This window comes from Rattus norvegicus, chromosome 4 (genome assembly GCF_036323735.1).
Source record: "Rattus norvegicus strain BN/NHsdMcwi chromosome 4, GRCr8, whole genome shotgun sequence".
Taxonomy (NCBI): Eukaryota; Metazoa; Chordata; class Mammalia; order Rodentia; family Muridae; genus Rattus; species Rattus norvegicus.
In genome coordinates, this window is record NC_086022.1 from 150,107,143 (window position 1) to 150,120,210 (window position 13,068).

The 13,068-nt window shown below is 38.5% G+C and overlaps 1 protein-coding gene across 4 annotated transcripts in view; it reads left to right on the forward strand.

Annotated features, from left to right (window-relative positions):
• Positions 1-13,068, forward strand: part of Pparg (peroxisome proliferator-activated receptor gamma) — a 125,362-nt gene that overhangs the window by 11,400 nt on the left and 100,894 nt on the right. For all 4 annotated transcript variants that reach the window (XM_006237009.5, XM_039107130.2, NM_001145367.1 and 1 more), the window contains exon 2: positions 10,248-10,314. The gene's annotated coding sequence lies outside the window, so the exon portion shown is untranslated. The remainder of the gene's footprint in view (positions 1-10,247; positions 10,315-13,068) is intronic.

A 13,068-nucleotide genomic window follows, 5' to 3' on the forward strand; every position in this document is an offset into this window, starting at 1 on the left:
ATTTTTTATGTACCTTTAAATTTGACTTTAAGAGCAAGCATGTGCTTTTTCAGCATTGGTTATACATGATTCTTAATATTACTACCCAATTTTTTAGGGAAATCCCTGAATTGATTTTTTAATTTTAATTCACAGTCTGTGTAACATTTTTAGGACATATGGGATTAACAGCAGAAGAAAGCTTTACTCTGCTCACCTTGATACTCTAGAGCAGGTAGAGTGAGACCTGAGAAAGGGAGAAATGTCCATTATCATTTCTTCATCATTCTACCTGAGCTCGCTCAGTAGTCCTGGTCAGAGGAACAGGTTCCATAACGGCCTAGGGACCTGAGCCCCGTTTTTACATTTCAGTAGCAGCTGTGACAAATTCCGTGCAGTGCTGCAGCTGGAAACGGTTTATAACAATGCACAACACAAATGCTGCTGAGACTTTTATCCATGTATCATGTAAGACTGATTCCCGTTCATGTGTTTTGCCAGATTAGATAAAACACCATTAGATTTTGACCTATCCATTGGTTTACAATAGGTTTTTTCCCCCACCAGGGTCTCTCTGTGTAGTCCTTGCTTGAAATTCACTCTGTAGACTATGCTGGCTTCAAACTCAGAGATAAGCCTGCATCTGCTTCCTGAGTAATGAGCTCAAAGCTGTATGTCATCATGCCCAGCTTTTAACAGATAGTCATTTAATTGTTCAGCTATTTCATATATTAATCACATAATTACAAGTACTATCATCATGGTGATTTAATAGTTAATCTTTTCCAAGGAAGTTCTGTATTTATGAACAACTTCAAAGTATCAGACTGAGAAACTGATTCATATATAAAATCAAATACAAAAGATGAGCCTCTTTAAAACATTGCCTTGTGACATCTTTGGACACTCAAGGTAGGTAGATGAACCCTGCCAGAATGAAGGTAGGAGTCTGTTTGCTAAAGATGAATACAGGAAACCTGAGCCTCTCCACCCTTGGGCAACCTGCCATTTTCCTCCTGTTCTCACACCTGCTCAGCTACTAGGGCAAAGAAACACTGGCTAGACACACGCAGACCCTTTGCTTCCTGAGAGACAGCACCACAGAAAGGATAAAGAGCCAAAGGTTTGAACTGCACTCTCATTGAATATCCAAATCTCAGTTTGGTTTTAGTACTCTTTCATGTCTTGCTGCACACAAGGAATGAAACCCCTGCATACAAACAAGTAATTTGTTTGGCTAGGTTCTTGACTCAGAGAAAGACAGAATACCTCAGCTCAGAACCTTGAAAACACCTAAGTCCAGAAAGGGTACAGTTGAAATTGTGAACCAACAACCCGTTGCAGCATAATGACTCAAGGCTGAAGTTGAATGTAACTGAAATCAAAGGAGAGAAGGGGTAGCTAGGAAAAGCCCTGCAGAGGAGAGTTCAGAAGTTCAAGAATTAAGAGGGTAGCCTGATGAAAACCATTATAAACACGTACAGAGAAAGAAACAACAAAGGAGCCAAACGGAAGTCACTTCATAAAGAACATAAGCAGATTGGTGTGGGGTTGCTGCTTCATGAATGTAGGTTTCCTTTGGTGAGGACATTTTAGAACTAGATAGAGGGAGACTTAGAGCTGCTTTTCTTTCTTTTTGATGCAGTACTGAGAATCAAACCCAGGTCCATGTACTTTCTAGGCAAGCAGCTGACTGCCAAGCCACATGGCCATCCCCGTCTGCACAGCTTTTCCAGTGTCCAGGCCAGTGACCCTGATCTGACCACTGTACATTGTATACATGTGTTGAAATATCACTCTGTACCCTACATTGTATTAACTGAAAGCAAAATATAAAAGTATATACTAGACATTAATAGTAGTATATAATATACAGTGTGATATATTTTAATAGTGTTATATACCCTGAAATGGATACTTTTATGTTGCCTCAAAACTTAATGTTCATGATTCGAGATAATCAAAGAGAAAAAGAAAAGAATCTCCAGTGTAAGAAAACCAAGTCTGGAATAGTGACTGAACACAGCTCCAGGGGACTCCACATGAACTAACTGGAGGTAGAAAATACAGCACCAGAGAATAAGCAGTCAGAAATGGGGTTGGAAATGCAGATCTTTCAGACTGATGATAAAGGTCTAGAATGGAGATGGAATAGGCTTTGTCTTAGCAGTGAGGAGATTCCAGATCTTAAGAAGTTAGAGATAATTTAGTCAGAAGATTAACCTGGTAGTTGTGTGCAGAGAAAGCCACCAGGAAGCTGTTAGAAAACTGGGCATAATGTGTGGACCCTCTGTAGGGATGAAGACAATACCCCACCTGAGCTGTGCTTTTAGCAAAGGCATAGTCTACACACTAATGCACACTGACCTGGACCAAGGGGAGGACAGTGGTGACATTGTCATAGGATTCAAGCATATGATTTGACCTTTCATAAAAGTGTCCACAATATACTGCAGAGAAAATGCCTTCACCTCAAATTAGATGCATACTGTCTTGAAGAAAAAACTATTCTGGGACTTACCATAGATTTTAGGGTACCCTCTCTATGTATCACTTTATATATTGAACACAGAGCTATAATAGTAAACAAGAAAGAGCTGGTCCCTTTCTTTATGGAACTGTCACATAGCCTTTATTTATCAAAGGGTAGCCAGACATTGAAGAGAGTCATAGTTCAGCTCCGTGTAATAAAGAACTATAATATATAAATATATATTCAGCAGTGGAAAAGCCTGCCTCAAGGGCAGAAAATTCTTTGTCATTAGAACCCAAGGGAGTCTCTAAGATGGCTTCCCCTACTGAGAAGACCTGTAAGCGCCCGTCTAAACCTGAGGTGCCAAGATTTTCTTTTCTTCACAATTAGCAACTTTGGAACATTAGCATAAGCTAAACTTTTTCACCAGTACTTGTAAATAAGCTTATGTAAATATATGTGCAAATTAGATTTTAAATGTATTCTATACTTAGTTTCACAATTAGATGGGTATGTGTGTGTGTGTAAGTGAGTGTGCGTGCATGCCCCCATGTCTTTCTGGGAACTGAAACCAGGCCCTCCTATAAGCTAAGCACATGCTATACCAATGAGCCACACACACCCACACTCTGTAGTTCTCCAATTCTTTTAAAAGAAACTATTGGGGGTTGGGGATTTAGCTCAGTGGTAGAGCGCTTGCCTAGGAAGCGCAAGGCCCTGGGTTCGGTCCCCAGCTCCGAAAAAAAGAACCAAAAAAAAAAAAAGAAACTATTATTTTCCAATGCTTTCTCAGCCGTTCATTTATTTCCAATTTTAATATTTATAGTAAGTTCCTCTTTCACATGATGTTTTTCACAAGTAATGCAAATTTCTGCAGAAGTAAGTTACATAAATCTAAGTCAAGATGCTGACCTTTAAATCATTTGTTTCTTACTCCTGTGATGTAATGTCATGATTGAACAAGACCTTGTGTGACTACCCACTTGAGGATATCTTTGGGGTGCCATTTTTTTCCATTCTAAAAATATCAGTTCGAGTTTTTCATACAATGTGCTTTGATCATATCCACCCCCTAGCTCTTCCCAGACTCACTTCTCCTTTGCTATCCGTCCAACTTTGTGTCTTTTTCTTTTTTTAACCTATCAAGTCCAGCTTGTGCTGCTTATATCCTCTTGGATGTGTGGCCTTCCTCTGGAACATTTAGCCTATTTGACTTAGTTATTATAAACATCAAACTGTTTCTGTCAACATCTAGTAAGCAGCCTTAGGACTGAATAGTTACATTTCATAGCATTGTAACTTTTAGACTCATATATAGGAGTGACATCTTTAGTATATTTTCTGAAATGCTAGAATGTTTTAACCCAGATGAGGGACATTCTTCTCATAGAAATTGTTTTAGTGTTTATAATAACAAGTAACAGGTTATCTGCAGAAGAAAAACAATAATTTCATTTCGTCTCTAGTAAAATACCTTGTTATAAGTTGACCCCTCCCCTTTTATGGTGTATGAATAAAACAGGTTATACTTTTCACCAAAATGCATATAAAGTTTTTGGCATGTGCCTAGAACATTACCTGATATATACTAAGCACTCAAGTATTTATTGAACATTATTCAGTTATGTGAAATGATGTATATCAGATATTTCAATTAAAAAATTCATGTCTGAATAGACATACTAGTAGGGAGTTTCAAGAAAAGCTAAGGCACTTTCCTTAAGGTAACATTTAGGTATAATTACCAATGTGAAAGTTCAAGGTAAAATGGTTTTGGTAGCATGTGAATTTCTATGTGATATTTAAAATGCCAATGATAACTAATTCTGGTGGTTAAATACAAAGTGAATAGCTTAACCTGAGCATGCACACCATTACTACTGAATGGCCAGAACCTCTAGGCCTGTGCTCCCTTTCTGCTGCCTTCCCTTCTGCCTATTTCCTTCCCCCCTTTTCTCTCTCTTCCTATTTATATCTCCCTCTCCTCTTCTCCCTCTCCCTCCTTCCTTCTCTTTCCCTCTCACTTCTTACAATAGGTCTGGCTATTAGTCCCTCTTTCCTGCCCTGTTTTTTTCATTCCTGATGCTTCTTATATTTTATTTGCTAGGGTTTTACAACTACTTCTCTTCTGAAGATTCTTCCTTTGCATCTATGTTTCTCGGTGCCTATTATTAGCTCTTGCCTATGGCATGAAGATAATGTGTACTTTTAATCTATTAATTCCATTTTTGAGATAACTTCGTCCTGAATTCTTGATACTCTTTCTAACAAAATGTGGTTCCCATTTATTATTTTCCAGATGGGTTATTAAAGCGTCAAATCACTAATTCTCAAACTATCTGAAAGGGGTCAATATGCCTTGACTCATGTCTTAGTTAGGGTTTCTATTGCTGTGATGAAACACCATGACCAAAAAGTAAGTTGGAAAAGAATTAGTTTTCCATAGCACTGTTCATTGAAGGAAGTCAGGACAGGAGCTCAAACAGAACTGGGTCCTAGAGGCAGGAACTGATGCAGAGGCCATGGAGGGGTGCTGATACTGACTTGCTTTCCATGGTTTTCTCAGCCTCCTTTCTTATAGAACTCAGGACCATCAGTCCAGGGAAGGTACCACCCACCATGGCCTGGGCCCTCCCACGTTGTTCACTAATTGAGAAATGCCTTATAGTTGGATTTTATGGAGTCATTTTTCTCAATTCAGGCTCCTTTCTCTCTGATGACTCTCAGACTGTGTCAAGTTGACATAAAACCATCCAGTAGTACACCCGCAAATGCTTATAAGCACAGTAGCTTGTTGAGGTAACTCCTGACTGTCTCTAACAACTTTCATTTCTAACCTCTTTTTCCAAATAGCACAGACAGCAGATGATTCTTAAGCCATTGATTTCTGGTTGCATCTTCCCTTACATGTGCAGTTACACAAGAGGCTGTCATGTTCCTACTGTCTAGAATGCCAGTAATAAATAGCAGATGCTGAGCAGATAACTGCCTGGCGTTGACGTTGTATGCCTTTAATCTCAGTACAGGCAGAGGCAGGCAAATATCTGCATTGAAGGCCAGCCTGGTCCATAGGCATCCAGGGCCACACAGAGAAACCCTGTCTCGAAAAAGGGGGAAAAACACAAAACTCTGCTCTTTCTCTCTCCCCTTCTTTTTCTCCTCTGCTTTTTAATACAAATGAAATTATTTATTTAGTTCTCTGAGGATATAACAGCCAAATAAACAGTGAATTTTGTAAGGTTTCTGTAAAAATCTAAGGAAGACCTTGGTTGAGCTACCACTCTAATGGAATCAGTCTTCATGGTCAGAGGGGATAGGATGAGGAAAAGCCCAGTGAGTTTGTACCCATAGGAACTGGCTCCAAGATAGATAGGAAATGTATTATTTGCATGTAACCTAGCTATATTGCTTTAAATTGCATTCAGATGACTTATTATACCTAATATAGCACAAATGCTAGAGAAATTGTTATACTGTATTGTTTGGGGAAACAATAACAAGACAAAGTTGTTACATGTTCAGTACAGGCACAGTGTTTTTAGAATGTTTATTTGTGATATCGTGGCTATATATGATAAGTGCATTTGGGCATCAAATGCCACAACAGGAGTGTGGAGGTCAGAGGATGGCTTGTAGAATTCATTCTCTCTTTCTACCTTTACATGGGCTCTAAGGGCTGAATTTAAGTCATCAAATACTTTACATGCTGATCAACAGTACCTTCTTGTTAATGTAGTTTTAAAAAAAATATTTTTACTGTGTAGTTGGGTATATCTAAGAATACAAAATCCTCAGATGTGGAGGAATAGCTACATTTTAGTTTGAAATAAGAATTACTATTTTGTGTATGTTTTGCCTACTTCCTTCCTTCCCCCCACAGCCTGTGATGGGCACTGTCTGACAGAATAAGAGCACTCTCCCTACCTTTAAGAAAAGACACGGTTCAGCTTGCCATTCATGCATGAACTCCTCCTACACACTCATACAAACATGCGTGCACATGCACTCACACACACACAATCTTCCCATGTTAGGAGCTATTGCTGAAGAATTAGAAACTACATATAAGTAGACATTCTATATTCAAGAGTAGAAAGAAGAAAGCCAATGAACTTATAGTTATAGTAGAAAATCTCAGGAAGAACAGGTATAAGAGACTAAGAAGTATCTGGAAGGCAGGACAGGGCAGCACTATGCAGGAGCCCACTTGGATCAGCTTGTAGCTCCTTAGAGACAGTAAGTATTAAAATATATGAATTATATTAAATTATAATCAGACAGGATATGTTAAAAAGTAATAGACACACAAAAAGCATATTTCCTAGCTCTTCCATTGCTGAGATTTGTTATCTCATTGTGTGTCTGTGTGCTGGACATCCTACCTCAGAGACATCATGTTTGAAACTTGAAATCCTTGCCTCACAAGTCCAGAAACTAGAACATTTTCTTCATGTCAGGAGGGCTAATTAAGCATTTTTCTAGCACACCAATGGAAAACAGAAATCAAGAAGTCTAATGAAGCAGCTTATAACTAGTTTCGGTAGAAAGATGTGTGTCATCACTCCAGTACACTGTACAGAGGAACAGAAAAATGGCAAGTGATGAATCCAGTGTTCAGTAAAGTTGCTGTTGATGATGTTGCTATTTAATTGTAAATCTTGCAGAGTATTTACATCTTAATGTCTTTCAGAAATCTCCAATACACACCACACCACACCACACACACACACACACACACACACACACACACACACACACATATTTATTTTCTAGTGAAACCTTTACTGTTGGAAAAGGAACTGGCTATTTATAGACTATACCACACTGTCATATTTCACAATAAGGACTTTATTAGTTGTAAGTTTGAGACAAATTATTGTTATTAAAATTTCTTAGTTTTTAAAAGAAATGTTAAGAACAGGTTCTTGAGCATACTAGTTGTGTACTGTACCACTGGGCTACATCCCCAGCCCAACTGTGTAGACTACTGGTTTTGTGTGTTTTGAAATAATCATATGACTTATTTTAATTTTTTAATGCCATTATATGTATTTATCAAATTTTGGTATTAAATTGCCTTTGCTTTTCTGAGATATATTCAATTTGATCACAGTAGTTTATTTTTCAAGCATATGATTAAATTAGTTTTACTTGTAGTTTTAATTTGATACTAAATAAATAGTACTGACATTTTTCAATGTGTGTGTGTGTGTGTGTGTGTGTGTGTGTGTGTGTGTGTGTGTGTGTGTCACATGCACATGGTAAAGGTTACAGGACAACTTGTGGAGCCTGGATCTCTCCTCTCACCATAGGAGTTCTGATGGCACAGGCCACCAGGCTTCCCAGAACACTCTCTTGCCCATTCAGCTATTTCAATAATCCCCCCCCGCCCCATTTTTAAATGTTTTCTTTTGTGGAGGATGGAAAAGAATTAAATTTTTGTATCAATATTATGGTACTTAAGTAATTAATTTGGTCATAATTTTTATGACATCTCTTTCTGCAGTATTTTAAAAGAACACATAAAATAGCCTTTTGGAAGAGGTTTTGTGTTTTTCAGCATTGGTGGACATTGAACCCAACGTCTTGTTGGTGGCAGACAACTGGTCTACCACTGAGTTCTACCTGCAATCCTTTGGGGATATAATTCTGTATAAATTCTCAGTGATTCCCTTTTTTACCCCCACCTCCATCTCTTGGGTTCATTGTTCATTCCATTTCAAGCAAACTAATCTGGATGAATTGCTCTTGGTCTGTATTAATATCTACTATGATGTATAGAAAGTCCTATTTCAAGACTTCTTATGTGAAGTAGTTGAATAAGTAGACAAAAATAGCCTGGCCTACTGTGAGCTTTGTGAAACAGTGATCTGTTTCTTCCTAAGTCTCTGGGTTTTAGACATTGTAGATGGATTGACTATCCGATGAACATAAAGTAAACATCGAATGTGAGGAGCTAGATGTACTATTGTCAGATTGCCTCTGTCCTGGGACATCCTGTGTCTGTAGACCATGTCTTGAAGACACAGAACAGTCTGAGTGAATCCAGAGAGTTGGGTAGGGTATAGGTGATGCTTGAAATACCGTATGCCTCCATAAATAGTATTAGCTGGCCTTGTTTTTTGTTTGATCTAACTCTTGGGGTCCCAAGCCTGGAATAGATAGCAGTTTCCACACTTTTGTATATTTAAGAGAGAAAAAGAACATGAAATTAAAATGGGATAGATAAAGAATCTGGGAGTGTATGGAGGATGGGAGGGAATATTTTATATATATATATATATATGTATGTGTGTGTGTGTGTGTATAAACATTTTTTAAAATTACAAATAAATTAAGATTACTTTCTTTTTATCCAATTCTTAATAAAATTATGTATATTTAAGGAGGAGCAGGAGCATGTGTCAAGTAAATTAGTATTGCTTAATTTTAACCAGGAACTTTACATTTTTTTGAGGTGGTGATTTTATTAATTTGTTGATTGATATTTTCTTTTGTTTTCATACTTCTGAATCCCTTTCTATCTTAAATGATCTCTTATAGTTAAAGTACTTTCCCATATATTAAACATGCAAGATGTAGTGAGCAGTTTGGTTGTGGATGCTGCTTTCACTGTTGACGAGCAAATTTGAATGTTTTTGCAAGTCGTTATGATGGAAGTCAGTAGTCACTGCCAAAAAACCAAAGCATATAGGCAGAAAGTGTAGACAAATTAGCTCTTCCTGTAGAGACTGTCCTGTTCTGAGACCAGAACTACAGTTTATCATTGGTACTGAGATGGCACTGAAGCTCTCCCATTTCCAAGCAGCAGTACACGCAGTGATGGGAATACCAACAAGCAAAGCTCCCTGGCTGTAGCTCATGTTCTTTCATGTTAGAAATAACAGAATGGGAGAACCGTTCATCTTCATGATGTAATATTTTACAGCATGTATCATGTAGCAGTTTCTGTCAGTTCCAAGAAGTCAAAAGAGTGAGTGCTGGAGTTCTGCACAGTGTGTCAGACTGTGCAGAATGTTGGGTCTGCATGCCAGGGCTCTCTGGCCCTCCTGATAAAGGCTTTTGGCACCGGATGCTGTTTTGTCTTTACAGAATGTCCTATTCTGGGATCCCTGAGCCCTTTTAAGAGACAAGGATGTGAATCATTATTTAGACAATCTGCTCCCTGGACCTTCCTCTGAAAAGTCTGCTTAGTCTGTTGTATGCTGCTCCCAAGCAGGCTGGGCACTCTACTGTATTTTAGATTTTGCCAGTATGTAGCTTCCAGATGAACTCAAATTTCAGTAAACATCAGCTTTACAATGTGTAACTCTCATCAAACTTGCATCACACACCCTCCAACTGGATGTGGACAGCAGGCCTTCTGAGGTGTAAGCCACACCCGAGCTCTCAGCTCCCTATCATTTGAGCTTGCTAATCCCTTTAAAGATCTAGGTTTTCCTAAGTCTGAATGGTAATGTAATTATTATTAATTTGATATTAAAAAATGGACATAATAAAAGACTTTTGCATCATGTCAGTGACCCTAGTGGTAAAACAAGAGAAGTGAATCAAATACCTATCTGTCTCTTTTATGCAACCATTCTGAGGAGAGTTTGGGTGCTGCATGATCCAACGATGAGTCATTTAGTGGTGTGTTGGTGATTTCTAGAGAATATAAAGCTTTACATGCTCGGAGAAAGCAAATACTGTGGATGAAAATTAATGTGTATATTTACATTTTGGTAGACTGGGATGTCTGAGGATTTAACATATCAATGAATTTTCAAAACATTTTTCCTTTTTAATTATTCAGATTTGAAAGAAGCTGTGAACCACTAATATCCAAGGACATTTTTGAAAACAAGGACTACCCTTTACTGGTATGTATATCAAAATAAATTATATTAATATAATTAATAAGTTATATTAAAATTGTACTTTAAATTTTTTAATTGTTTTTACTGCCTCAATACTTTCTCCTACGTAATTTTCCAGTTATTTGCGTTCATCATAACATACTTGTCTAAGACAAAACAAAGATAGGAAAAAGACCTAGTAGTTTCACTAGGACACAACCTTTTTTTTTTCTCCATCTTTATTAAATTGGGTATTTCTTATTTACATTTCAATTGTTATTACATTTCCCAGTTTCCAGGCCAACATCCCCCTAACCCCCCCTCCCCTAGGACACAACAAAAATAACCCTCTAACCTCTTATTTTCATATCCAAGTATGACTCCAGGTGCATTATTTCAGATCCTTATACTTATGATTGACGTTAGATGAATATATCTTGTCTGGTCCTCAGAGGCTATCAACCCTAATCTCTGGTCAGACAGAATTAGGTTCATGTACACCAAACATGTTCTTTTCAAGGAGAATTGCTGATACCTACATGATAGTAGTTCCTCCTTGGGACTGACTGGCATCGAGTGTGGCTTCAGAGCCTGTAGATGAAGTTCTGTGAAATCCATCATTTCTCAGAACCTGATCCGAGTATGCTGAAGCAGTCTTCAGTCCCCACATGTGTCTTTTTGTCTGGAGACATAAATTACTCTGAAGCTTTATGTAGTTTTAGGACAATTGATTATAGTCAACAGGGAAGGTCACAGTGTGGTCCATGTTTTTGAAACCTGCAGATGCGTTGGAAAAAAACCTGCCAGATAAATACATTCACAGATCAACACAGACTGCATTAGCATGTGTGTCAGTGGGTGTTCTTTAGTTCTGTCTTCTGAGAGGACCTAGATAAGAGCCTCCCAATAACAAACCAAACTGTGATGTTCAAATGTCATTTCCTCTCAGAAGAAAATGGAGCTCTTTGTAGAAGAGGCTGACTCCAAAGCTGAGACAAAAATCAGGTCAGCATAAGTCTGTAGGCCCGTGTGGTGCCAGAAACCAGGCAGGGTGTGCTCCAGAAGAGTCAGGGTGGAAAAGAGCCCAGCAGCCAACACTGAGACAATTTGAGCAATAAAAACACTAACTGTAGGACTGCATTATAGCTCCTCAAGTGAGATATATGTAAGAGTTCTGATCAATTGGTGTGAATAGTTACAGAGTAAATGAGGAAGTAGAGGTGGAGGGAATGATGACTCTTTACAGAACTTGGGAAGGAGTGAAGGCAAGAGGAAGTTGTCGGAGAACCATAGCAACTGTTGCTGCAGGCTGGATCCACCAATGAGCACTGACTTTAGTGGGTGGGTAAGAGTGGAAGAAAAAACAGGATATTTGCACAGCTTCCAAGCATTTCCCTAATGTGTGTTAATTACAAATGGGAATGAAGAGACTTACATTACAGAGTCCTGGCAAATACCACCCATAGACAAGCAGCCAAGTCAGTACTAACAGTAGTAAGACTCAGTGAGCTGTCGGCCCTGTGAGGTGTCCTGAGAGGGTTCCAGGGGCATATTTGGTATTCTTCCCAAAACTCCATGACCTCAGCTAAGTCTTGAGGAAACATTAACTATACCTTGAGTAGAGATAACTTAAAAATACCTGAGCAACATGCTTCAATGGCCTCAGAAGCAAAAGAGACAAGCAGAGTTGGGAACTGTCACCCACTTAAAGGAAAGCAAGGAGACTTGGCAAGTAAGTGTGGTGGATCCTGGAACTGAAGAGGAACTAATGCAAGTGGGAAAACTTGAAAAATTCAACTATAGGAGAATATTATTTTGTCTGTATATTATTTTTGTTAATTGTGCTAGGGTTTGAATATGTGAACTGTGGGGAAAGATGCACAAGATGGAGATCTGTTGCCTTTTTATATTTTATGTAAGCATTAAGTTAAATCATTTCCCAGCTATAAAATGTTTTGGTTGTGGTTTCATTTATTATTTAATTTATGTCAGTCTTGGAGATTGAACGCAGGGCCTTAAAAATTCTGGTGAGCATTCTACCACTGTTATATCCCTAGCCATTAATTGTCAAATAAGTGTTCCCCTTGGTTTTCACTGATTTATAAGAATATAGTTTCTGTTGGTAATTCATAAACAAACCATGAAGTATGAGGCAGGTGCATTCACTTTCCCAAGGGTGGCTAGTTATTGTTTATGCTAGGGGCTAACCTCAGCTAAATGCAAGCTAAGCAGCTTTCCTCCTCTGAGATGCACCCTACCCCATTCTATGCATTCCCACCCCTTTCTCTACAAACCTGTCAATCTACTTCAGGTAGCAGCCAGTTATTTGCAGCCTCTTAGAAAACCCTGAAAACTCCACAGGAGTACATAGGACAGCCAAGTGCTAGAATATCTGCCTAGCGAGTATGTGTGTTACTCAGCACGGAGCTGGGGTAGGGGAAAAACAGATCCCAACTTTACATATCTGTACCTCCCGGAACTAACTTTCAGCAAATTGTTTAATGCAGCTGGAGACAGACTAGGATTCGAATATTCAAACAAGAGTCACACAGTTTTGGGGGGTTTCTGTTGTTTGTTTGTTTTTTAATCTCATCCACGTGCTCCTGGTCCCCAGTCTTTATAACCTATTTGAACAGTGAGATGGGGAAAGACTAGTTGACATCAGTCAGAATGTCAGGGAGTGCCGTGAGTACAAGTAACACCAAGAGAGCTTAGCTGCTTAAAGGAAACCAAGAGCACCATTAAATTTGTTTCAAATTTGTTTTACCTTAGAAAAGC